Source organism: Euprymna scolopes, chromosome 2 (assembly GCF_053919585.1).
Source record: "Euprymna scolopes isolate OS-2025 chromosome 2, ASM5391958v1, whole genome shotgun sequence".
Taxonomy (NCBI): Eukaryota; Metazoa; Mollusca; class Cephalopoda; order Sepiida; family Sepiolidae; genus Euprymna; species Euprymna scolopes.
Genome location: NC_136483.1, coordinates 132,816,540 through 132,842,554, shown reverse-complemented (window position 1 = coordinate 132,842,554; position 26,015 = coordinate 132,816,540). Strand labels below are relative to the sequence as shown.

At 34.8% G+C, this 26,015-nt stretch overlaps 1 protein-coding gene and 1 pseudogene across 1 annotated transcript in view; one reads left to right on the top strand and one right to left on the bottom strand.

Annotated features, from left to right (window-relative positions):
* LOC145296163 (alpha-protein kinase vwkA-like) overlaps positions 1-26,015 on the bottom strand; it is a 116,797-nt gene that overhangs the window by 52,397 nt on the left and 38,385 nt on the right. Inside the window, exon 2 of the mRNA XM_080142373.1 lies at positions 1,539-2,325. The gene's annotated coding sequence lies outside the window, so the exon portion shown is untranslated. The remainder of the gene's footprint in view (positions 1-1,538; positions 2,326-26,015) is intronic.
* LOC145242051 (5S ribosomal RNA) lies at positions 13,253-13,369 on the top strand (annotated as a pseudogene).

The following is a 26,015-nucleotide window of genomic DNA, read 5'->3' as shown; positions in this document are numbered from 1 at the left end:
ACAAGGAATTTAAAGCAAATACTTTTACTTATGCAAACGTCCACAGTAGTTGGCTTTTGAAAAAAAAAATCTTTAAAAGCGTAAAATAGTTATATTTTTGTCTTGCTAAACCCTTTTTTCTTACAATGCTCTCGTGAGGAGGCAGGAAAAGGGCCTTTGATTCATTTTTTTTAAAAATGTAGGATTTTCCTCATGGAACAAGGACTTAAGCTCTTAATTACTTGCCTCCCTTCGAGATTAGTCAGACACAAGGTCAGGTCAATTAGCGCTTAAGTGCCAACTTGCCTTTAAAAAATTGATTTTTAGGTGTATTTTAAGGGGTCTCTTTTGAACGAATATTTTAAAACTAGTCGTCGACAAGTAGTTTTTATATTAAGATCTTTGTTATCCAATATCTTGCTTATTGCTTTCACTATTGGCCATGTTTGTATTCACGCGTGTGCGCAACAATTTAATGCGCGTGCGCGAAACCAGCATGGCCACCAGTGAAAACAATGCGAAAGACATTCGACAATAAAGATCTGATATATAAACTATTTTCCAGCGAACATTTTTAAAAGTGATATTCGTTCAAAATAGACCCGAAAACTCCCAGAAATCAATTTTTAAAGGCAAATTTTTAGTTGGTTCATATTGACCTAGGTCGTTTTTTAATGAGGTGGGGAAATTTAATAAGAGGAAAAAGAAGGGGCACTCCGAATCGTAATAAAGAAAATAAACATTGCCTAATGCCTCAGTCTAGAAGGATTTCTGCTTCACTGACCGATAAACTGAAGTGTAGTATAACCACAGATACTACACTTTGCCAAATAATAATAATAATAATAATAATAATAATAATAATAGCCATAAAAAAACGGTTTACTCTTTCTCTATGCTAATATTACTACTACTACTTCAACTAATAACACCACTATCACCACTACTACAACTATTCAACAACAACAGCTGTTACTGTTGCTACTACTAATATCCATAAAGTCGACGATGATAATAAAAACAACAATGAAACTTCCTTGTTACAATTATAAGACTACTACTACTACTACTACTACTACTACTACTACTAATTTAGCAACTACGGCCGTATTACAAAACTACTAGCATTACTACCAATAAAAAGAATTTTAATGGAATAAGAATAAATGTATATATTAATAGTATTATTTCTATCAACAGAAAGTCAACAATCAGCGCGAAATAAATGGTAAACCTCTGTTGCGATAAGGTAGAGTGATTTACAACAGTTATCGAAACAGACAGAAAATTTGGTGAGACTTGTTCTCACTCAGACTCCAGGGAACACCACAATCACTGGTAACAACTCGTGTGAAAACTCCGCGCGAGTAAATTATTATTATTATTATTATTATTATTATTATTATTATTATTATTATTATTATTATTATTATTAACAATAATAATAATAATAATAATAATAATAATAATAAAAATTTTCAACAACAACAAAAACAAATTAATAAACAAATAAGCACACTCAAGAGGAAAAAATGAAAAGATACGGAATTTGTACTCACCTTTCTTTCTCCGTTCCGCGTTCCCGGACAACGCATATCCTGAGCGATCCAGATCCATGTGTGTGAAGTCCGGATTAACAACGAAACCGATAATCCTTCCTCCTCCTCCTCCTCCTCTTAACAGATATGCACGCAGACTTTTTTTTTCGTGCACGAATCTTTATCAAAAAACAAAACCCCACACCGTATTAAAAGGATGGATGGGGGGGGGGGAAACAACAACAAAAACAACACCAAAAACAACAACACCAACACCAACGTCTTGAATAATAATGAAGGTCCCCGGCCTTCGTGCTAGGACCTTTTAAATATTCTTCCTCGGGATGTCATTTTTCCAGATTTTTCCTCCTCATATCGTAGGGAATGGGGAGTTTGATTGCCTTTAGCCTGGAGCGCCCTCACCAGAGAATGCTGACGTGTTTGAACATGACTAGTTTAGTACTTTGTCCCCTTTTTGGGGTAGCTGCAATCCCCACATTAAACTGATCGTGTTGGGAAGACGCGTTAATATTACATCTCATCTGATAGCGACTAATGATACTGCTAGATGGAAGGAAATCCCTTTTTTAGTTGTGGAGAGGAGGATGGAGTATGTTCGGAACTCTTTTACATTGGAAATAGGTTGAAGTCAGCTGTTTCTCTCTCTCTCTCTTTTTCTCCAAATATGCTCACGTTTATCTTGGTAGGTGTGAACCCCGTCTGTGCATATGACCGGCTGTCTACGATAGTGGATTGCTGTATAAGGACCTAGTGCTTGTAGGGACGGGTATCGCTTCACACGGTGAACCTGAAATGGGAAAGAATAAAGATACATTGAGTGGATGAAGGGGGAGGATATGTGTGGTTTATTGTAGCAGTTGGGGCAGGGGGAATGCGAAGCAACAGGGTAAGGGAGAAAAGGCTGACTATGTTCAAACAAAAAGGGACACGTGGATAGAAAAAAACAGAGAGATAGACACGCTTGTAGATGGCATAGATGGGTGCAAACAAAAAACGCTGCTATTAAAGCTGAATTAATCAACGTTTGTTTCCCCAAAGGCTAGCTTCACATAACATAAAATAAAACTAAGATATTCCTCATTTGTGGGATTGAGTTATGTTAACCATTTTAATTGTTTTAATTAGCAGCAATTTGCAATTAACTTTTACTAAGCTTCTGTCTATCACTCTCACCCTCTCTCATTGTATGTTGTTTGACCACCCTCCCCACTCTTACTTAGGCGATGTCGATGGGATCGATCATTGCTAATTTTGTACTCGTCTAGTGTGCCTCCTTTGTGTGTGTGTGTGTGTGTGTGTGTGTGTGTGTGTGTGTGTGTTTGCTAACGTTAAGCCTTCATTTTGCCGTGGAAGTGGAGACTCAACAAATTACTTGGCATTCGGGCAATTACGAAATGTTATTACTGTAAATAATTTAATAAAACTTTTCAATTTGGGTTTATTTTAAATAGGACAGCCCCTGAAGTGAATGTGGTACTGTGGTGACTGCGATATTTCTAGTTAAGAGTTTTAAGTATTTGAGACCAAGGATGACCAATGACATCCATTACCTCCACACTTTTGAATGACCTTGTGCCTGATTTTTTCATTATATAGTTTTATATTTCGTGCAAATAAAATATTTCAAAGTAAGAACCGAAATCATTTTAGCAACTTTTATTTTCATTTAAAATCCAGAAAGCCGTCTTAAAACTAATCCAATGTAATAGCCTTCGTGGGGAAGTAGTAAATAAAGACTGTGATAGCCCTTTTTATTCGACCTCCGGGCTGGGATAAAAGTATGCAAATAAATATTTCGGTACTTGTACAGTTTAATCAAGACATTAAAAAAAATATAAACATTGAATAAATCTATATTGTACGTACTCTTTATGGAAAAAATTTTTCATACAAAAACAATCACTTAATTTGATCAAGTAGTTTTTGTTTTTTTTACAAAGGAAATGAGATCGATCGTATCGGTCGCGGCCATCTTGTTTTTCGCAGATGAGGAGGGGGGTGCCAGGGGAGATAACTCTAATTACCGCTTAAAGTTTGTCGGAATTTTACGAAATTACTTTGAAACTAGATAAATATTTTAGTTTTTTTTTTTCACTTATTTTACAGAGTTTCTATGTCCTTTTTTCATTATGTCCTTTGTTAATCGTTTTTTTTTGTTTTGTTTAAGGGAACCCCCCTCGTCCCCGGAAATAGGCAAATGGCGAGGATATAATCAAAATAATTAAAATGTGATTTTCTTCTCTAAAAAAAAAAAAAAAAAAAAAAAAAATGATTTTTTGTATGAAAACTTTCTTCCATGACTACGTACAATATAATGTTTTTTTCTCCCCCAATACTTTCATTTTTTAATGTCTTGATTAAACTGTACAAGTACCAAAGAAAGACAATTATTCCCTCTTCATTTAAGGGAATTTTATTGCCTGCTTATTGTGATTCATAAGGGATTGCTAAAAAGATTACGTGTCCTTTTTTAGGGAGCTGAATTTTTCACATTAAACAGTGATCTTGTACACAAGTTTGTGTTAGTAAATAGGGATTGTGATAGTCAGCTAGAGAGAGAGAGAGAGAGAGAGAGATAGGTAGAGAGAGAGAGAGAGAGAGAGAGAGAGAGAGAGAGAGAGAGAGAGAGAGAGAGAGAGAGAGAGAATAAAATAGCAAGTATTGGAAGAAGTCTGAAGAGACATTACCAGAAAACCATTGAAGGAAATTACGAATCGCTTCGAAGGGAAGTAGGTGGAAAAAGAGGCAGAACGAAAATAAAGGAATGGTAAAAATAACGAAAATAAAGGAATGGTAAAAATAACGAAAATAAAGGAATGGTAAAAATAACGCAAAGAAAGGAATAAAGAACGAAATAGATAGAAACAAACAAAAGAAAGAAACAGAAGACGAGAACAACAAAGACATGTTGAATTCGATCAGAAATACAAGTCTAAGTTTCATATACACTTTATTTCAAACAAGAGGCAAACTGTTGGTCGATATGCACAGCTGGCACTTGTGTATACCTGCTGCCGGGGCTTTATAAAAGTAGGGTATGGTTCTGTTTGGTATCAGGAACTCATCCTCCCAGGCATAACGTCCTTTATTTGTTGAGGGATTGATTTATTAATGGTCGCATGAGGCACCCCTATCGATCCATACAAGTTTTACTGCGATCCAGAGTGTTCCCTAATTTTTGGGGAGGTCGGGCGGGATTGAATATTCTTCTTTACCCCCACCCCCACGCCCACTTTCCGCGAATACCTGACTCCCACTGCAACAAAATTAGACATAGCGTCAGTTTTTAGTGGTAAATCTAGTTACCTCAAATAGGGATCACTTTGGATATATGCAAAATTTGTTGTGCCGTTATCTTTTGTCAAAGGCTCTTCTGGCGATCGTCGATAAGCCAATCTCCTCTTCGAAGGAAGAGATGATGCTTGGAGCATATTTGCCTAGGACCGAACAAAACTGTGCTCCCATACGACCCAAAGGGCGAGACCCTATGCCAGCCCCTTGAATTAGTTAAGAAAAGTATCGTAAATATTACTACTACCTACCCAGCTGATATTCTTAGTTGCAGTGGTACCGGCCGCCCGTACATTTTACCTCCTAGGAACCCCGGCGACGTTTTCTATTTTCTTCCTCTGAGGTTTTTACTCTACCCAACACCATCACCGATTAACTCTGCCCTTCGTTGCCGATTTGTTGTAGATCACTGTGCCCCAGAGAAGAAGTGCGACTACTGTAGCAGTCGCTTGAATTGTACGATTCTCTCCTTATTTTTAAAAGAAAGGGCAGGGACTCTCAGTCAGTTAAAAAATAAGGGAGAGAAATCGCAAGAAAGAAACGTACACATTAACAGAAATACTAGTATGTAAACTTGTAAGATTGTCGCCCCCCCCCCCACACTTCTCAGCACCGTAATATCTAGGATGCTTGGAGGTGCCTGGTAAAAGAAAATCACCTTAAAATATAGGTTACTTGAATGACGGAAAACAGGTAAAAAAAAAAAAAGAAAAGAAAATGGCAAGAAATAACCGGAAAAGTGACAAAAAGGGCACGGTCCGTTTTGACCCTCCTCTTTCTTTAATTAAATTTTTATAAAGGTAGTATAATTAACAACAGAAAAATAAAACAAAAACCAAACAAAACAATATTTCCAACAAACTGGCGTATTTTAGTACGTAGACATAGACATTAAGAATTGATGGTTGAAAGTTTAAAAGTCGCGGGTGGGGAGAAATTAGCATAGGCATTAAAAATGGGTTTATGTTATTTGTTAAATCAATTTCTCTTAAGCTGTCGGTCCATCTGTTCGTTCCACGTTTCTCGGAAACTACTGGGCCGGTCTTGCTGAAATTTTGCAGAGACCTTTGGTATTTTAAAGTGCAGCGAACTAAGTATTATGGCATCTGTTCGATACACAGTTAAAGATTAATAGAGATTAGTCACCACAATATCACTTTTTTCTCGGGAACTACTGGTCAGATCTGTCTGAAATTTTGTATGAGCCTTTAAGATGCAGCGAACTAATGCACAATTTGGCATAAAACGCTGATTCTAAGTCAACGGACTATAACGGGCAAAAATCTAGTTAATTTATGTTATTTGTAAGAAATATTATTAGATGAGGAATCATTTCACATTAAAATTCGATTTTTGTTTCAAGATAAACGCGACACCAGGTCAAATTCGGTGACCATTTTGTTTTGTTTTAGCTTATTCACAGAGTACATTATTCACAAATACATTTTACATGCATAATACTAAGAGGATTTTAAATAGAAATTATTCCTCATTTAGTAATATTTAACAAAAACAACAACCTGAAACAATTTTAATGCCTATACAGAGTTTTTCTTTGACAGCGACCTTTAAACATTACCCCTTTTTACAATCTTTTAAGCCTAAAATTAGCGACCCCTCCCCTCCAAATCGACCGCCATCTTTGATTAACTCCTTTCAGCTATCAAAGCTGCGATAATATTTTCAGAGATTAAAATCAGTTTCCACAATTTAAACTTTTATAGGCCAGTACAAATTTAATTTTAATGCATTTGGCAAAAGTTTTTTAAGAATGTATAATTTATTAACTGTGAACTATACTTAAGAGTTACCCCCACCCCAATGCAAGTAATATCGATTCTCATGCTTCGATCAGAATTATCGCTAAAAATAATTTTAAAATAAAATTTATTTTTTCAATTCATCGAAGTTTACTTCGCAATTACAGCTTCATTGTAAAATGGATACGTACTTTATAAACAGTGTAACTAATTTCTAAGTTAAAGGCAGTGAAAAAAGACGGTTTATTAGAGTTGCACAGTGGAAGGTTCAACTTCGACTCCTAGGATACCAAAAATTCCAATTCCGACACGACGAATTGTAAAATATTTGATTTCAATTCTAACTCTTTATTTTGAAATCTTCCAATACTTTGAGAGTTTAGTGATTCCTAGAAGGTTAAAAAAAAATCCAACTCCGACTTCAAGAATTCTAAAATATTTGATTTCGACTCCCACTCCTTATTTTAAAATTTTCCAATATTCAGATGGACTGTTCATTCTTTGGAGAATAAAAATCTCAGTTATAAAATCAGTGTTTACTTTAGAATTAATTTATAATTAGTACGGCTGTGACAACAGAATATTCTTTTCATTCTTTTGACTCTCGAGTATATATATCCAACACAGTTAGACACAGTTAATCAACCGAGAACCACATCACTTTCTATAAAAGCATATAAGATATCAACGGATACACACTCGAGAGTCAAAACAATGAAAATAATATCTGTTGTCCTAGCCCTAATAATTACAAATACTTTCCACTTTGTAAAAAAAGAAAAAAAAACAACAGCAACAAAAAAAAAACCACACATAAACAAACCAACAAACAAACAAACAAAAAAAATAAAAATTTACTTTTTCGAAAATTGTAACTAATCCACGAGAATCTGCATTTTTTTGTTTGTGAAGGTAACATGTAAATATATGGTGTTTACGTGTGAAGGTAACAAGTAAAAACATGGTTTTAACGTGTGAAGGTAACATGTAAAAATATGGTGTTAACGTGTGAAGGTAACATGTAAAAATATGGCGTTAACGTGTGAAGGTAACATGGAAAAATATGGTGTTAACGTGTGAAGATAACATGTAAAAATATGGTTTTAACGTGTGAAGGTAACATGTAAAAATATGGTGTTAACGTGTGAAGATAACATGTACAAATATGGTTTTAACGTGTGAAGGTAACATGTAAAGTTATGGTGTTAACGTGTGAAAGTAACATATAAAAATATGGTATTAACATGTGAGGATAACATGTAAAAATATGGCGTCAACGTGCGAAGGTAACATGGAAAAATATGGCGTTAACGTGTGAAGGTAACATTTAAAAATATGGTTTTAACGTGTGAAGGTAACATGTAAAAATATGGTGTTTACGTGTGAAGATAACATGTAAAAATATGGTGTTGACGTGTGAAGGTAACATGTAAAAATATGGTTTAAACGTGTGAAGGTAACATGTAAAAATATGGTGTTAACGTGTGAAGGTAACGTGTGAAAATGTGGTTTTAACGTGTGAAGATAACATGTAAAAATATGGTTTTAACGTGTGAAGGTAACATGTAAAAATATGGTGTTAACGTGTGAAGATAACATGTAAAATTATAGTTTTAACGTGTGAAGATAACATGTAAAAATATGGTTTTAACGTGTGAAGGTAACATGTACAAATATGGATTTAACGTGTGAAGATAACATGTAAAAATAGTGCGTTAACGTGTGAAGGTAACATGTAAAAATATGGATTAAACGTGTGAAGGTAACATGTAAATATATGGTGTTTACGTGTGAAGGTAACAAGTAAAAACATGGTTTTAACGTGGGAAGGTAACATGTAAAAATATGGTTTTAACGTGTGAAGGTAACATGTAAATATATGGCGTTCATGTGTGAAGGTAACATGGAAAAATATGGTGTTAACGTGTGAAGATAACATGTAAAAATATGGTTTTAACGTGTGAAGCTAACATGTAAAAATATGGTGTTAACGTGTGAAAGTAACATATAAAAATATGGTATTAACATGTGAGGATAACATGTAAAAATATGGCGTCAACGTGCGAAGGTAACATGGAAAAATATGGCGTTAACGTGTGAAGGTTACATGTAAAAATATGGTTTTAACGTGTGAAGGTAACATGTAAAAATATGGTGTTAACGTGTGAAGGTAACATTTAAAAATATGGTTTTAACGTGTGAAGGTAACATGTAAAAATATGGTGTTTACGTGTGAAGGTAACATGTAAAAATATGGTGTTTACGTGTGAAGGTAACATGTAGAAATATGGTTTTAACATGTGCAGGTAACATGTAAAAATGTGGTTTTAACGTGTGAAGGTAACATGTAAAAATATGGTGTTAACGTGTGAAGGTAACATGTAATGTTATGGTTTTTACGTGTGAAGGTAACATGTAAAAATATGGTGTTAACGTGTGAAGGTAACATGTAATGTTATGGTTTTAACGTGTGAAGGTAACATGTAAAAATATGGTGTTAACGTGTGAAGGTAACATGTAATGTTATGGTTTTTACGTGTGAAGGTAACATGTAAAAATATGGCTTTAACGTGTGAAGGTAACATGTACAAATATGGTGTTAACGTGTGAAGGTTACATGTAAAAATATGGTGTTAACGTATGAAGGTAACATGTAGAAATATGGTGTTAACATGTGCAGGTAACATGTAAAAATGTGGTTTTAACGTGTGAAGGTAACATGTAAAAATATGGTGTTAACGTGTGAAGGTAACATGTAATGTTATGGTTTTAACGTGTGAAGGTAACATGTAAAAATATGGTGTTAACGTATGAAGGTAACATGTAAAAATATGGTTTTAACGTGTGAAGGTAACATGTAAAAATGTGGTTTTAACGTGTGAAGGTAACATGTAAAAATATGGTGTTAACGTGTGAGGGTAACATGTAATGTTATGGTTTTTACGTGTGAAGGTAACATGTAAAAATATTGTTTTAACGTGTGAAGGTAACATGTAAAAATATGGTTTTATCGTGATCTTAAAAGGAATTCTGAAAAATACCACTCTGCTCTATTTCACAACTTATCATTGCATTGCTGTCAAATTTGGGGAGACGTCGCTCGAATATCTCTTTGTTGCCGACACAGAGTTCAAAATCTGCTTCGAGGAGGAATGATAGATTTTATTCCTTACAACCTCCTTCTTGCAAAAGAGATGTGAGAAGTCTCTCTCTACTCTATCGTTACTTCAATTAAAGTGTTCGACAAAAATTCAATTTACAGCAACGAGTCATTTTCACACATCAATTAAAAAAAATGAACGACTTTCATTTCTTCTATCATGTGCTTAGCAACAGCTGAATTTTCCGTTTGTAGAAAGCATTACCACGAAACTGCTTCTCTGCGGAGTACAATATCGTCATCTTCAAATCCAATGTTTCCAAATTTCTATCATAAACAAGTATTTGAAATTAGTCAATTCCAGCAATCTCAATCTGATCTCGAGTGACAATGATTCAATCTGATTAACCGTTATCCTTGTGTGATTTTGGCCTTGATAAGTGGTGATCCATTAGTATAAATCAATATTACAATATTTCCTTATAAAAAACAACAATCAGTTATAGCAATTGGAATTGTACTCGCGAAACAGTGAAAAACATTTTGTCTTTGGAATCATCATATATAATAACAAGTGAAGCATGCATGGTCCCCCGTCAATGCACAATGAACGTGGAATATAAAAATGACTAAGTTCAGCATTTGTCCCCCACCCCTATTTAGCTCCAAATGTCCCCAGGGGACGTCAAATCCAGTGAAAATGAATAAATGGTGCAGTTACCATATGTAATTTGAGTCTTGCACTATGCAAAAAAAAAAAAAAAAAGAAATTACCAAGTCCATCATTCCCCCCCCCATTTAGTCCCAAAAGTCCTCAAGGCCTTAAAACATCTAAATTTGAGTTCAGCACCATGCAAAACTGCTAAATAGACATACACAGAAAATTTTGGATAAATACGGTAAAATAGTCCCCAATTGAGAACAACGGTTCGAATAATCAGAATTGGAATAGGAATTGTGGAATAAGGAATTAAAGATCTATTTTTTATTCTTAGTGCTCCATACCACGTGACCGTAGAATGATGAACGATTGGTTGATGTATTTACATGTTGTTTTTACTTAGAAGATCACCACGTAGCAAAAATCGGAGGCCACTCTAGCATAAGGGTTATTGTTAGGTAGATAGTGCGACAACAAAATCAGTCACGGTGGAACTTTTTACATTAGATTTGAAGACGACTATGTTATAGTCAGCCGGAAAGCAGAAAAACGGTATTGCGTTCCACTGACGGATGGTTCTAGTAAATAAACTCTACTCATGGAATTTTCGTTTTTAGGCACAAATAAAGAGTGCGGGAAGTTGTTGTTGGTTGTTGCACATGGTAGTCGATATAAAAAGTGTAACTCGTAAGCCCACTTCCTCTTTTTCTGTCATTATAGAATATAAGGGTAGCATGTTTGTCATAACCCGTCTGCCTGTTTCTCCTCTTCGGGTTTCATAACAGAAACGATAGCATTCGTTTTCTGTTCATGTTTTGTGTAAGCTTGTTGGTTCGTTATCTCACCACCAGATAAGTTCTTACGAAGATCGTTTGCGTAAGACACATTGTTAGTTGTTACAACACGACTAACAGTTACGTTCGACGTTGCCCTTACTCATATCGGTAAGTTTGTATCTCCACGCATTAGCAATTTGTGGCATTCTCTAGTCTATAATGAAAAGTAATGTGTAAGTATTTGTAAATATATATCCGTCCTGTCACGCATCTGCTCGAATAATAAGGAAAGGGAGAACAGAAATATATTTCCATAACGCAACGTTTTCTTTCTTTGTATTTACTTTCTATTTTCTATGTTGTTTTATACGTTTGTTTTTTTTCCTTTTTCTTTTTAACTTTCGAGTTTGTGACGTTTTCTTTCTTTCTTAGTTATTTTTTAAACTCTATTTTGAAAATTTAAATAGCACAAATGGAAACTTAGTTTTCTGGGTGAAATAGTTTGAGATGTCGATGTGAGCGTCTTTTAATAATTTCATTTTAATCATTTCAATCAGACTAATATATTTGGTATTAAAACGTTCAGCGCCAAATTTAAAATGGCGAGCTGTCCCGTCTGCTCCTTAATAACTAAAGGAATAATAGAATGGACATTTAAAAAAAATACAAAGTCAAAAGTTGGTGTTATTTTTCTCGTTAGATAATCAAAATGATAATAATTTATATACATAATCATGACATTACTATCATAATTCTATGATTTGCAGTTGAATACTGGCCAATGACCTTCATTCCAAAGCCAAAAGGGAAAACTTACATCAAATCCATTCTTAAAGTCGAAGAAAAAATGGTAAGATTTTTCTACCGATCCAGAAAGTATCTGTACAAGACACAGATGTAGAGTAGTGTTGCCATATCTGTGACAGCCAGAACAGTTTTTCTGCCGTTTTTTTTTACAAGAGAGTCACCACATATCAAGACCCGAAGGATTAATGACTGAATGATGGTAATTTAGCAATCGTAAATAGTGTAGATTGGGTAGAATTTAGATTATTTAAGGGAACAGCTCAACAAGAACTTGTTCACATTAGACTTGAACGCTATACGCGGGTAGTTTTAGGAAGAAATTTATTCATAGAATCTGAGTTTAGATTTAGACAGATAGAGAGTGAGGAAATAGTCGATAGTGGTTGTAGCTAGTTGAGTGTTTTTTTTTTGTAAAAGTTTGGCAAAGAGGGGACCATAGATTGGAGCTCAGACGAGTACTTGCCTTGCCATGAAAATAACGATAGAGTAGAAACAGGCTTGCAACGTCTCTTCTGTGGGAAAGAGGTTGTAGGGAAGAGAAAAGGGCATCACCCACTAGGTTTCGACGCCGGTTTTGAACTCGATCAAGGGAATATAGGGTGCACAGCAGCTCCTGTCCAGATATGCCAATAAATGTGCCTTGACAGATATTTCCGATTTTTGCATTAAATTTGATCTATAATTATTAGACACAAATGAAAAAATCTTGAATTTCAATGTCTTATTAAAACCCTTTCAGCTTATATTTGGAATTTTTACAGCTAAATTTTTACATCTTCTGGAATCCAAATTATTGGGTTGGATATTCTAATATATATATATATATATATATATATATATATATATATATATATATATATATATATATATATATATATTTATTTAAATGTACAGAAGGTCAGAAAAACATTGGTATCATCGGTTTCAGAAAACAGAAACAACATGGCTGACGAGAGCCTATCATTATTTACGATTTACCATTAACTGGTCGCCCTTATGTTAGGCTTGAAACCGACGGTACCAATGTTTTTCTGACCTTCTGTACATTTAAATAAATAAATAAATATTAAGCTCTTATATCGAAAAAAGGTTTTTCTTTGTAATCGAGAACTTTGTTGGAATTCTTTCCCAAAACACGGTAAACAAATATATATATATATATATATATATATATATATATATATATATATATATATATATATATATATATATATATATATATATATGTATGTATGTATATGTATGTGTGTGTGCGTGTATATATATATATATATATATATATATATATATATATATATATATATATATATATATATATTACGTACGGCATAATCACGTTGACACACCGGTTCTCGTCAGATCACCGAAGTTAAGCAACGTTGAACCTGGCTTGTACCAGATGGATGACCATTTGGGAATTCGAGACGCTGTATGTGCATGTCGACTGAGGAGAGGTGTGGTTGGGGATTGCGCAACTATTACCACGAAAATTTCACGCGCAGGCACCCTTACAATGGGTATCCATAGTCTGCCAAGACTGAAGGAAGCCTTTTTTTATGTATATATATATATATATATATATATATATATATATATTTCTGTGGAAATATACTTTATTTCCTTATAGTATATACCATTCCTTAATTAAGAAGCTCAATGTAATTATAGAGCAATATAATGAATAAATGACAAAGTTCATGATGTTGACCATCTTATAATTTATACCTTTAATTCAGTTGACATTTACAATTCTTGACAGTATCTGTTCATAGCACCAAATCAATCACTTAATTATATCAATCAGTGAATTTATTTTGCTCTTAACCTATTAGAAGAAATAGCAACAATCAATCCATCAAAGGAGATAAAGTGCGTTTTGACATGATTAAAAATCCAAAAATGTTTATATTACGTCGTTTTGAATAGCGTAATGTAAACATATTATATGTAATAATTAAGTGATTGAGTTTGTGCTACGAAACAGATAATGTCAAGAATAGTAAATGTCAACTGAATTAAAGGAATAACTTGTAAGATGGTCAACATCATGAACCTTGGAATATAGACTTTTGTCATATATATATATATATATATATATATATATATATATATATATATATAGACAGAGGAGTGGATATGTTTGATCTGGCAGAACGGTGGGTCATTAAAATTGTGGGGTCTGCGTTCGCGCTTGGTCCACAAAATATGGAAATAAAAAATGGGGGAAAAAAAACGTTTACAAGGGTTTTTGATATAGATGTACATAAGAATACGTTGATAAGTATGTTTTAACTTAAATAAGGACAGTATAATAAAATTGTGGGGTCTGCGTTCGCGCCTGGCCTCCATAGAATAGAAAGAGGCACAAACTTTAATAAAGACTTTTCATATCTATCTGCGTAAGTATACTTTGATAATTATGTTTCAGTTTGAAGAAATATCGTATAATAAAATTATGGGGCGTTGTTCGCGCCTGACCTCCATAGAATGGAAATATGTCACAAAGTTTAACAAGGTTTTTTAATATAAATCCACAGAATATTGTGATAAGTGTTTCAGTGAGAACAGGTATGGTATAATAATTTATGGGATTTATCTATTTTATTTTTACTTTCATCATATTTTGCTTTGGTTTTGATACCCCCAAATTTGAAGCTATCTCTTTACAACCCGTCCTTTTCATAACCTATCATACTTTCATAAATCAGAGTCCATTTTCTGTAGGCTGTTTTTGAACCCAGTCTACGACGGGTACTTTTGCTCGTATATATATATACAGGGTGACAAAAAAAACGGGCCCCAACTCTAATTAGGCCCCGTTTCTTAGTGTTTTGTCCGAATGAAATGAAACTTTGTTGGTCATAACTAGTTTATTATATTCAAAACATCACATTAAAACACTAGGGTCTTTGGCCTTTTTTTCTCCGTTAACTGTAAAATGCTCAGAAAAACAATTGAATGTCCTCTGTTTGTTTTTTGGTCATCCTGTATATATATATATATATATATATATATATATATATATATATATATATATATATATATATATATATATATATATATATATATATAGCGTATAAAAATGCTTTAATAAAGCAGTTTGTATCAATGTTTCTCTGTATTCCGTGACGTTCAAGAATTTTCAAAAATAATTTAGATTATATTTATTTAAAGGAAGAATAGAGAATATGAAAAGAAAAAAAAGACTATAAAATTTCGAAATTTTATTAATCATACTTCCTCCTTTTTTCATTCGTTTTGCTTTTGATTGACTCTATTGACGTGAGTTTTCGTGAATGTGACTAATGCCCCTCCCTCTAAAAAAAGGGATTTTCCTTCATTAAAATCAATGTAATTGCTGTAAACAAATGAGAAATACCTTTCCACGGCGGACGAGAGGAGGGCACGCTCCTATTCAGACAAGACACACGTTTTGCGCAGCTGTAGACGCGTACGCGTACTGTGGTGGGAAGGTCGTCGTCGTGTGTGATGTCAGGTGAGTGAGAGGGCGTCAGCGTGCACGAGTGCGACAGTTCTTTCACAATACTATCGTTCTGACGAAACGATAAGTGACAGCAATGGGAAATCACTGACAAACACTCGCGCAGAAATACACAAACGGTAGTAATCATTCACACAAAGAGGCCCACTCATGCAACGCTCACACACCCATATACATACATACGCACGCGTGCACACACACCTACACGTACACAAATATGGCATAATCTTGACTATAAAAATGTAACTGTTATCACCTCTTAAGACTACAAACCAAATAGACCAATATGTAAATTAATCAACCTGGCAAAATGAGATCTGTATACGTAGGAGCATTGATAAATATTAGGTTGGTGCAAAAATAATGTCGTTTTTTGGCGTTCAACTTCAAAAGATGATACCTCCTTTCATATTAATCGAAATAAGAACCATTTGAATTGACATATTTTTGCCAACGAGAAACAAGTTTATTTATCCCATTAGCATTGGAATCTGGAGTTCTCGAAGCGATAAAGTCATTGAAGGCCGATTCAGCATCATCTCAGCTTTTGAAGCATTTTTCACGTAGGAAGTTGTTGAGATGCTTGAAAAAGTGATAATCGGTGGGCGAGAGGCCCGGTGAATATGGTGGATCGAGAGTTTCGTAGCCCAATTCGTACAGCTTCTGTAAGGTCAGTTGAACAACACGCGGGCGAGCGTTGTCATGCATGGGAATTGGTCCCTTCATATTGCTTCATATTGACCAATCTTGGGCACATATGTTGGAGCTTCCGGCGCATTTCGTCAGTTTGTCGACAGTACTTCTCCGCCGTAAATGTTTCGCCCGGATTCAAGAAGCTGTGATGAATGAGACCGGCCGCAGACCACCAAACAGTTACCATAACCTTTTTATGGCTCAATTCCGACTTGGGAAAGTGTTGTGGAGCTTTTTCGGCATTCAACCACTGTCTCGAACGTCGCCGGTTGTCGTAGAGGATCCACTTCTCATCACACGTCATAATCCACTCGAGAAATAGGTCGTTTTTGTTGCGCAGAAAGAGAGTAGAAGACACCTCAAAACAACGATTTTTTTGATTATCGTTCAATTCATGCGGCACCCATTTATCCAACCTTTTACTTCCCTATTTGCTTTAAATGGCGAACGACTCTTGAGTTGTCGACCTCGAGTTTAACAGTAAATTCTTGTGTGATTTTGCGAGGATCTGCTTCAATTAAGGCTTTCAAATGTTTGTTATCAACCGCAGTCGTTCGGACGCGACCGCCTTCATCTTCGAGGCTCTCGTCACCATTGCAAAATTCCTTGAACCACCGTTGTGCCACACGTTCGTTAGTGGTTCCTGGGTCAAACGCATCATTGACATCACGAGCTGTCTTGACAGCTTTTCGGCCTAATTTGAACTAGAACAATAATATCGTGCCGATTTGAATTTTGTCCATGCTGTCGAAAAGCCTGCACAAAATGAATGAAGAGATTGAGAACGGTAACGAAAAACAGGATACCATGGAGCGAAAACCGTGCTTCAAAATGATATATATATATATATATATATATATATATATATATATATATATAGGAAATTAAATTTCCTATATATTGCTCTGACTACATATTGAGCACTCTAGTCCGGTTTTTTCACCACTGGTATATATATATATATATATATATATATATATATATATATATATATATATATATATATATATATATATATATATATATATTCTTGAACGTCACGGAATATATATATATATATATATATATATATATATATATCAATGTTTTAATTCAGAAATCACATATAAAAGTAACATATGTGATGAAACGATATTGTTTTTGCACCAACCCAATAGCTCAGGAACGCCAGCTTACGTGTATGGATAAACTCACTCTGCATGATTGAATTTATGAAGCTATACTAGATAAGGAAATTACAAATTCAACCAAATTTACCATTTTGTAACTAAATATATTTTTGATAAGACAGTAATCAGGCAATTACGTCGATAGTAAAGGTAGAAGTCATATTGCATGGCATGAACTCGATTATTGTCTTTGATGAAACAACCAAACCAAACATAGAAATAAATATTTGATTATATTAAAAACTTAAAGCATAAAAACTTTTACCAAAATGGCATAAATAACTTGAAAAAATGTAATATGTTCCACGTGCGGGTATTTCTCGTAAGGAAGCTTTGTTCATAGAATCTGTGTTTAGATAACAACCAAACCAAATTTTCTTTGATGATAAAATCTTAGTTAAAAAAACAACAACACAGAAAACCCTTTTAATGTGTTGATTTGTCCATATAGTAATGCAGGAATTTGAAATATAGTCCGATTATTTGTTCCTGACTCCTTTAAGATTAAATTTCTCGAACAGACCTTTGGCCCCTACACTTGAATGACAGTTTATACATTTCCTATGACTGCATTACAAAAACATAAGATGAACCCTGAAAACAATTGGTATTCCACGTTGAGATTATTGGATGAAATATTACCAGAGATACTAAACTATCCAGGTTTAACATCTTTAGATATAAGTTTAAATTTAATAAATAACACCTTTACACTATAATACAGGGTGACCCCCCCCCAAAGGGCTCCAATTCTAATTAGGTCCCGTTTCTTAGTGTTTTGTCTGAATGAAATGAAACCTTGGTAATAACTAGTTTATTATATTCAAAACATCACATCAAAACACTAGGGTCTTTAGCCTTTTTTTTTCTCCGTTCTACAGCATATGTTCTAGATGGCCTCCATTTAGCTGTTGTTTTTTTTTTTGGGGGGGGTCACCCTGTACTTCTTAACTTTGTTAAGAATGAAACAAGTATAAAGCGAATTACCAGTAATCGTGCTACACCATTGTTAAAAAACCTAAAAAAAAATGAGTCTTTAGAGGATTAGGGTTGTTCAGTGAAATCCAATAACATCAGACACTCAAACCAAAACGGAATTGAAATGGCGCAGAGAAATTTCGGTCAGCTCTTCTATGCCTGTGTGATTCCTTTTAGACACACAACCGAAATGCTTCTGCTCTCGCTCTGTTCGAGTCTGGAGATTGTTCTGTTTGATTTAGTTTCAAGAACAAATCCTCGGCGAAAATGGAGGCCGTGAGAGGACGTAACTGCATCCTATTTATAATGAGTTTTTTCCCTTTAGTCAATCATCACATGACCATAAATTTTAAATGTTTTGTATTTTCCGGCATTAGGTTCGTCGTGCACAGATTTATTATATATTGTTTCATTATCATTTTAATTACTTTTGTGATGCTGTTGGTGTCTTGATTTGATGGGCCAAAACATTGCTGCATAGTGTTGCTTTTTTAAAAATTCTTTTTATGAAGAGCACCTTACTTTTTTCTTGCTCTTTTTGTTGTTTTCACCGCTGATTTATATATCTTTTTCTAATGTCTTGGCTAATAATTGCACCCACGCTGAAACCTGCAAAAAAAAAAAAAAAAGAAATGACTAAGTCTATCATTTAGCCCCCATTTAGCCACAAAAGTCCTCAAGTCCTTAACATATTTAAATTTGAGTTCAGCACCATACAAAACTGCTAAATAGACATACAAAGAAACTTTTGGACAAATACGGTAAAATAGTCCCCCAAAATTGAGTGTTTTTATTAGCCCTAAAAGCCAAGTGTAATCGCGAAGTATAGACAAACAAAATTATATAGAAATAAGTTACAACTTTTCAGAAAGTTTTATAAAAAATCCGAGGCATTAAATTTTTTTTTTTTTTTAAATAACCACAAAAGTGTCAATTTTAACCATTCTAACCAAAATTTCGCGGAAAATCCGTTCTGTCACTTTTTAAATAATATCATGTTTACTGTTTGTGCAAAATTTCCAAAAATTCCAAGGCGTAGTTATTGAAAAAAGTGCGGACAGACGAACGGACGAACGGACGAACGGGGTCCAATAAAAGTAAAGTATATGTTACGTTTTTGCATCACAATTGGATAAAATATAAATCTGGATGAAATTTTCTACCGATATGAGAAATTTCAGTACACACACACACACACACACACACACACACACACACACACACACACACACACACGCGCGCACACGCGCGCGCACACACACACACACACACACACACACACACACACACACACACACGTGTTGAGCATCGGTGGAAAACATGATTAGATAGCACAATGCCATTAAAGCAAAAACCTCTTAGTAGTGAGTTTAATTCAGCTTCGTTTATTGCAATGTCGATACACTTAACCGATAACTTTCAAGAAGACGCTCTCACGCATCTGGCGAGTCAGGTTGGTGTTGGTGTCTTAGTCGATATCATGCGAAACCGAAATGAGGGCAACGCATAACGGAAGATCTCCCTGAAGAACATCTTTCACGATTTAATAGACATGATGACGTCAGAGAAAGGCGGAAGAAACAGAAAAAATGCAAACAGAAGAATATAAAGAGAAAATAATATTGATGGACATTGGAAGATGTTAGAAAGAGGAACATAACGACATTAAAAGATAAGACTGTATGTGAATAAAGTATTATAAATAAACTTTTAAAATATAGTGAAATCTATCGCATTCATTCATATGATTTTAAGCGACACGAAACCTCTCCAGCTACGAACAAAATAATATCTACCGTAAACGCATCATTTACAGTAGATATTGCGTTTCAGCATTACGCATTCTAAAAAAAAAGATTGATATTTAATGAAGGCAAATGAAGAAAATACGGTAACCAATCTTTAACATTACACACCCCTAAAAGGGTTGATGTGCCGTAGAAGAGACAAGCTAATTCTAACCAATTAATCGTTTAATATAAGAAATATTGTGCTACCTAGCACGAAAATCGTTGATATGTTATACAACATAAGAAACCGAACAAAACAGTTCGTTGGTCAGGTTATCTCAATATTCCATAAGAACCTTTCACTTAGTGATACAGGCCCTATTGTTTCAGCACTAAGTACTAAATATTGCACTTTGCGAAGAAAGATGCGTCCAAGAATCGGTTTCGGTTGGTGTCATAATATACTTTGAATTTGGTTTAATTTCAAAATATTCTCGGGGTTGCGGCGCCTATAAAATCGATTGTGTTTCAGTATTAAATAATCCCAAAAGGATTATTATCTCTTTAAACAGGTAATAACATGTAGGACACACACAACCGGAACAAGCGTAAAGCACTAGTCACCGTTTAAGAGTACACATATTAAAAATATTTGACGATGTAAAAATTATTTACTGAAACAAGAGAATAGAGTTTTATCGTCATAAGGAGTCGATCATTTGTAACTATTTAGAGGTAGGGGGACACATGGGGGTGACTTGCCGACAAGATCTTCCTCAAAACAAGCAACAGCTTGCACGAAATGACTCTTCGTATGGAAACTACAACAGTGACAGATGACTGAAGTCATACAAAAGAATAACCTCAACTTCGAAGCCTTAACAAAGATCTCCACACTCTAACCGTGGCACGTCACACAACTGTGACGGATGGCTGAAAAATGGCGTGTCTTACTCAAAGCATTGGTTGTTGGATAAATCAACTTATATATTTTTTGATTCCCAAGCGTTCAGTCGGCCTGGCATGTTTCAGTTTTAAAGAGCATTTCCATCATTAACCGCGTAACTTGAATAGACTTATCTTATTGACATGATAAGTCTATGTTAATGACGTGTGGTTTTACGGCATATCAACACTAGTTTAGGCTGAGATCGTGTATGTGTTAACACATGGAAGATTAATTTTAAATCTAAGAAGATTTTTCATTATACACAACACTTAACTTTCTCAAATATCCACTTGCCATGCTTAACGTCACGTAACCAGTATGCCAATTTGATCGCAGTCGTATATTTATTTTATATAAACCCAACCATCTTTATAAAAGGTTCTATCCTCTGGTTAGTAGTCAGGCTTAATTTAGAAAAAAAAAGTATTTATTTATTAATCCATCGCGTTTGCTTGAAATAATATTTCTTCATTTTGTTAAACTGAAGTTTGAAATAGCATTTTCGTTGGTTCGAAGAGTTTACTTTTGAAATTGGAGTTAATGAGTTGGATGATGAACAACACCATGAGAGGATTGGAAATGATATTTGGAATGAACAGAGTTTGATTATTTTAGAAGACAACTCAACAAGAACGTGTTTACATTGGACTTCAGAATCACTATTGTTGTGTCTAGAGAAATGGGTTGTCGGAATAATAGAATAGTTGAGTAATAAGTAACCAAGTTCATTATAAGTTAAATACACTTTATTAACGGCAGAAACATTACTTACTTAGTTACCGAACGATATGCCTATGTTAGTACAGCCGCCATCTTGTCCTTCTCTCCTCGAACTCTCTAGTCTTTTGTCTAGAACCTATAAAAGGGCGATAACTATTTGTAGAGTTGAAGTTGATTTGCACCTTCGTTGCGTCCTTCGGGTTGGACCTTTCTACTCAGACTTGTTTTGTTTATTGCATATTACTCGAACACTTTGTGTCCAGTAAAATATTTAATGGAATGATTGTGCTATTTGATTGTCTCTTTTGTAGATATGATTGACGCAGTTGATTTGCATGTCTAACCTAAATAGATGATTGTACATCCACATCCTAGATTACATTACCAGAACGACGTATTATGTGCCTTGTGTCCATTTTTCTTTACCATTACGGTAGTCCTTTGCCAATACAAGTTGTCCTGGTAGGAATTAACCTGACTTTGCTCCGTGATTGGGGTTGAATTAAGTTTCCATCGTCCTGTTTCTCTTGGGAAGATTATTTGATGATGGACGAATGGTATTCATTGGTTAAAATATTTTTCTGTTCATCAGGAGACTTTCTATTTGGGCAATTTGAATTTGGGGTAGCTCAGTAGCAACTCCTATATATTTCTATGATATCTCGAGTAGTTTCTTCCACTTTTAACTTCAAGAGTGCTCTCTTACATGTGTCGACAATGTGTTCAGCTTGGCCATTTGATTGTGGGTGGAAAGGTAAAGCCCTGAGATGATTAATGCTGTTTTGTTTACAGAAGTCAGAAAATTATGCTGAGGTAAATGCCATTGTAAGAAACTAAGATTTCAGGAACAGCCAATCTGCTGAAAATGTTTTGTGGTTTCTTTACAGTTTCATTTAATGTAGTATGGTTCACCTGGAAAAAATTCTGGCCACTTACTGTAAGTATCAACCAATATCAAGTAATGTTGTCCATTAATTGGAACTGCAAAGTTCATGTGTAGTCGTGACCAAGGCATTTCTGGGGTAGGTCCTGCATGCAATGTTATTTTCCGGGGAGACTTCGCAACCAGTTAACATTTGGCAAAACTTTTTACAAGTTCCTTTAGTTGCCTGCCCATGTTTGGCCAATACACATAGCCACATGGCAAGGCTTTCATCCGAGTAATTCCTTGATGTCCATAGTGGAATTGTTTGAGAACTTTGTTCTGGAGTTTGAATGGGACAACAACACGTTCTCTAAAAAGAAGTGTTCCATTGATCTCGGATAAAGATATCTAAGAAAAAAATAGTTGAAGTTGCTGGTCAGTGTATGTTTTTGGCCAGCGTGTGAAATGAAAACGTCGAATTTTCTGTAATAATCGGTCTGTAGCTGTTGCCTCTTGCATCCTTTTTGAAGTGACAGGTAGCGATCTCATTGTGGAAACAAGCGCAAATAAAACTTCAGGTTCCACAGATATAGCAGCGATGACGGTGTCTTCCACTGGTTTTTGATGAGAAGATATGAGTTTGGATAAAGCATCTGCCTGGCCAATTTTGATGCCTGGTTGGTACTTTATAGAAAAGGCGTAATCTAAAAGCATAGTTGCGCATCTTTTTAAGCGGTTTACTGTATAAACTGGAATTCCTTTCCGGGAACCAAAAATACTTATTATCTCTGATTAGAGTAAAATGATTGCCGTGTAGCATTTTGTGAAATTTCCTTACCGCGTAGATAATTGCTAGGGTTCTTTCGCAATTGTTTGTACTTTCTTTCAGTAGACGTCAACGACTTTGATGCGTGTGTAATGGCTTTTTCACTTCCATCAGGAAAAATGTGTGATATTACTGCTCCGACTCCATAGTTTGAAGTATCTGTCACAACTATGGATTGTAATGTGTCAGAAATAGACCAGAAATAAGAAGTGATTTTCTCAAATGATTCTTCGCATATGCTTGGTAAAAGATTATTCGGAGATCCCCGTAACTTGTGCAGTTCAGTCAAGAAAGAACCATAATGACTTACAAGGCCCAGGAAGAATCGTAGTGTCTTTTGGAGCTCCCATGTGCTTTATTGAATCAATATTATCCGTATCTGGTTTGCGACGATTTTTGTCAAATATGAATCTTAGATATTTCACGGAAGCTTGGAAGGATTTGTATTTGTCTAGTCTTAAGTGAAATCCATATTGTTGAATTCGATCTAGCATAGCAGTAAGACAATGCAGAAGTTCCTCTTGGGATGTGCTTGTAACGATTGTATCATCAATGTAGGCGGAAAGTCCTGGAAATCCAGTGAGGATTATATCCATAGTTTGTTGGAATATATCTGGAGCTGACTTGACCTCAAATGGAAGACGGTTAAATTGTAATGATCCCTTGTGAGTGTTGATAGTGAGAAGATTTTTGGAATCTTCATCAACTTCCATTTGTAGATATGCAATATCTAGTTTTGCAAACCAACTTCCACCGTTGAGTTTTGAGAACAGCTCCTCCGGTACATGTCTCCAGTCTGTCATTTAGTCCTGTGCTGAAGTCCGCACATAGGCGTACTTTGCCATTAGCCTTCTTCACAATGACAATAGGTGTTGCTCAGGATGAGTAATTTGTAGTTTGGATTACTCCTTGTAGACGATCCAATTCTTTTTCTACTGTGGCTAAAACTGCATATGGTATCGGACGCTTTGGTCTGAAGACTGGCTTTGTATCTACCTTCAGTTTTAAAGTAGCTTTAACTTTAGACCAACACCCAAGTCTCTCTTGAAAAACATTGCTTAACATTGTTTTAATTATGTTCTTAAAAATAATTAATATATTAATAGCATTAACATTGCAAGAATTGAAAATTGACTTTAAGGGAACATTGCATTAGAGACATAACACACACCTTATTTTTTTTTCTTTAAGAGACATTGCATGTCACCTCACGAGTTAGTTGTATCTTGTTTCCCGATGCACCGCAAGCAACATGAGTTGCCTTCTTAAGAGTTAGTTTTCCCAATAACTCCCATGTTGAACGTGAAATTAAAGTGATATCCGAAGCGGTATCGAACTGAAAGTTCACTGGCTTGTTGTTTATCTCAACTAGTATATATTTTCTCCAAGCTTCAAAATTTACCTTGACAGTGACAAAAATTGAATTCGATGTGACTTTCTAGAAACGTTCTGCCGTTTTTATGTGGTTTTCACCTCTTGGCTGTGTAATGCTCATCCTAGAAGTGTTGCGGTTATTTTTACTACACAATCCGTCCTTGTGCCCACAATGTGAACAGAGTTGAGATGTGTATCTTTAAAATAGGCAAACACTAGCATAGTGCATCTATCGACGCAACCAACAAGGCATTGGCGGCTTCTTTCTATTTCCAGTCGATTTGATGTTGTTAGAAAGTGATAGGCTTTGTTGTTGCTGCTGTGTCTCGTCTTAGATTGATTAGTCATTGACATTCTGTGGTCAGAATTTGTACCGTTATTTCTTTGTCCCTTTGAACCATAGACAGTAGATGTGTTCGATTATGGAGATTTTAACCATGTGATGAAAATGAGGCATTTGAATTGATCCTCTGTCAGCGATTTCAGCCGAAAATTTTCCCAGCATATTTGACAGAATCGTCTGTAGTATTTTTCTTTAATTTCAAACAATTGTAACGCAAATTAAACAAAAATGCTGAATTACCAAAAAATGTCCGATAACTGTGCTATCGTTTCATAAAATGTGAAATCTCCTGTTTTTTTCGGAAGGATGTAATTTGAATGTCTTTCATGTTCTGCTATGCACAGCTTACGAAATAGTAAATGCTTTCCAGGCTTCATCTATATGCGAACTCATGTTGAAATCTATCATCGTCTATATCAAGCAGTAAAGTTTAAATCTGTATTGAATGAAAAATCCGCTATTGTGCTTGCTGTGCTCTCCAGAGAAATTGATTTCGGTGTGTCCATCAAATGTTTTTGAAATTGAGCCGCTAAATTTTCAATTAATTTGTTCTGAGCTTTTAAAAATTCTTCTTGCTGATTTCACAATATTTTTTGCAATAATTTTGGATCCATGACGCAAATAATTCCGATTTTTTTCTTTTTGCTTGGCTTTTTTTCGTGTTTCACAAAAGTTATTGTGCAAACAAATATTGTTTTGTGTGTGTTCACAAAAAATTGAGCAAAAGATTTTTTTCGTTTGTGCAGAAAAGAAATTCTTCGACGTAGTTTTTTTTCTTAAATTATTATGTAAGATTTTTATTTTTTTAGGTTTGGTATTTAATCCAATCTCATCCATGTCGCCAATTTTGTTGTGTCTAGAGAAATGGGTTGTCGCAATAATAGAATATTTGAGTAATAAACTCATTATAAGTTAAATACACTTCATTAACGA